Source organism: Penaeus vannamei, chromosome 43 (assembly GCF_042767895.1).
Source record: "Penaeus vannamei isolate JL-2024 chromosome 43, ASM4276789v1, whole genome shotgun sequence".
NCBI lineage: Eukaryota > Metazoa > Arthropoda > Malacostraca > Decapoda > Penaeidae > Penaeus > Penaeus vannamei.
The window spans coordinates 9,785,248-9,788,200 of record NC_091591.1 but is presented as its reverse complement, the minus strand read 5'-3'; positions in this window follow the sequence as shown (position 1 = coordinate 9,788,200).

The window sequence follows — 2,953 nt, the reverse complement described above, 5'->3', positions numbered from 1 at the left end:
CATCATAATAATAATAATCATAATACCAATGATAATAATAATAATGACAATACTAATAATAGTGACAATAATAACAATAATAGTAATGATAATAATAATAATAACAGTGATAATGATGATGATAGTAATGATGATGATAATAACAACAAGGAAAATAATGAAGGTAATAATGATAACAATAAAGATTATAATAATAATCCTAACAATTATGATAATAACTGATTATTGTTATTATCATTATTACTATTCTTGTTATCATTATCATTATTATCATTTTTGTTATGCTAATAACAATAACAATGTTGGCAATAATGATAATGATAAAAATAGTGATGATGATGATGACAACAGTGATAATGATACTGATGATAATGATAATGATGATGATAATGATGATGGTAATGGTAATGATGATGATGATGATACTAATGACAATAATGACAATAATGATATCAAGATCATAATACTTGTGAAGATAATATGAAAAATAACTTCAACATCAGTGATTTGAAGACAGCGAAAGTAATGATCCAAGTCCCCAACTTTCCCACTCTATTTCATGTCATTTTCCAAAAAAAGACGTTAATTACTTTTTCTTTTAACCTCTGGAAGTCGAGAGTCAGATGATATGATTTTTTAGAAATTGATGTGTATTTTTCTATTATTTTTTCGGGGGAAATGTATACTCGGTTATTAAATACATTATATAAGAGGAATAATTTCGGTTGTTAAATAGATTAGAGAGGGGTAGTCGTTTCGGTTATTAAATAAATTATATAAAAGTAATTATTTCGGTTATCAAATAAAGCAAATAAAAGTAATAATTTCGGTTATCAAATAAATTGAATAAAAGTAACCATTTCGGTTATCAAACAAATCAAATAAAAATAATCATTTCGGTTATTAATAAGATTAATAAAAGTAATAATTTCGGTTATTAAATAAATTATATGAAAGTAATCATTCGGTTATTAATCAAATTAATAAAAGTAATAATTTCGGTTATCAAATAAATCAAATAAAAGTAATCATTTCAGTTTCATTTCAGGTTATTAATAAAATGAACAAAAGCAATAATTTCAGATATTAGATAAAGTAGATAAAAGGCAAAGAAGAGAAGGAAGAAATAAACCAAAAAAGGAAAAAACCACAGGAGAGAGTGGGAGGTTGGGTGGGCGTGGGAGGTTCCCCGAGACCACGCCCTCTCCCAGCAAGCTCCACCCACGGGCGTGTCTCCCTTCCCCCCCCCCCCGGGACTTTCCCTTCGGACTGACGGTGTTCCCGATAACGTAATGGACGCGAACGAGGGGATATTAACCCGGATTTACCTGCGAAGAGAAGAAAAAGATTATATACACTATTTCTTTTTTTTTCTTCTTCTTTTGTTTTGTTTTGTTATCTTTTCTTTTTTTTCTTCTTTTTTTTTCTTTTCTTTTTTTCTTTTCTTTTCATTTTTTTCCTTTCCTTTTCTTTTCTTTTTTTTCTCTCTTTTTTTTTCTTCTTTTCTTTTCTTTTCGTTTCTCTTCTCTTCTCTTCTCTTCTCTTCTCTTCTCTTCTCTTCTCTTCTCTTCTCTTCTCTTTTCTTCTCTTCTCTTCTCTTCTCTTCTCTTCTCCTCTCTTCTTTTCTTTTTTTCTCTTCCTTTCTCTTCTCTTCTCTTCTCTTCTCCTCTCTTCTTTTCTTTTCTTTTTTTCTCTTCTCTTCTTTTCTTTTCTTTTTTCTCTCTTCTTTTTTTTTACACAGACCCACGAGGAATTCGAAGTTCCTCCCTTTGTGTCAGGGAATTTTCGTCTGTCTCAAGGTCATTCTCGAAAAAAAAGCTTATACTCCAAAAGTGTGATATTCCTCGAAATCTTTCTTCGTTGCGGGTGTACCGAGCATTACTTCCTCTCGGCCAATTATAATGAAAAAAAAGGACTAAAAGTATTAAGATCCTATTAAAAAAACCCGGCAAAATCGAGCGAATTATAGACTTTTCAGAGAATAGTCGAAAAAACAGCCCCCCCTTTTTCGATTCTAAATGATGATTATGATGACACTTGGATAGGATCTCTGGCGGCATCGGAGGGGCTTCTGTGTAGGTAGAAAGTTGAGGTTGTTGTGTTGGTCCGTAAGTGTCTCCAAGGTCGCAGAAATACGAGATCTTAAGGTGATATATATGTTGGCGATTCTCACAGCGTTCAGATCGGTGTATTTTGTCACTGTTGAGTGGGTCGTTTCACTGTCGTGTGTGTGTGTTTGTGTGTGTCTGTGTCTGTGTGTCTATGATGGTATTTAGCTGTGTGTGTGTGTGTCTGTGTGATTGTGTGTGTATGTGTGCGTGTGTTTGTGTGTGTATGTGTGTCTGTGTCTATGATGACATTTAGCTGTGTATGTGTACGTGTGTATGTCTGCGTCTGTTTGTGCTTGTGTGTGCCTGTGTGTGTGTGTGTATGTGTACGTGTGTATCTGTGTGATTGTGTGTGTATGTGTGGATGTGTGTTTGTGTGTTGTTGTTTTTGTACATGTATGTATGTGTAAGGGCGCATGTATATCTTAATGTGTATATTTGTAAGTGTTCACGTGTGTTTATTCGCCTGTGTATATGTATGCGTGTGTGTTTGTGTGTATGTATATGCTAGTGTGCACCATTGTGTATGTATACGATTAACTATTCCTTCCGGGTTGACATGTTCATAAATTATCATTACCAATTATAAGTATCCATTATCACAGACCTTCGCGGTAATTCAACATCCGCATTCAGATAAACATTCCAATAGGAAAATTAATAGCATTATTATAATCACGATCTATATTCATGATGTGTTATTTTGACTAATAATGCCTAAATGTACAAGTGTAGCTAGTTGTATCGTTGTTGTATTACTGTATTGTATGATGGGTTTGTTTTCTGGCTACCGCGCGATAAAAAAGGAAAAAGAACGTTTGGTGTGAATCAATTTTGAGAATACA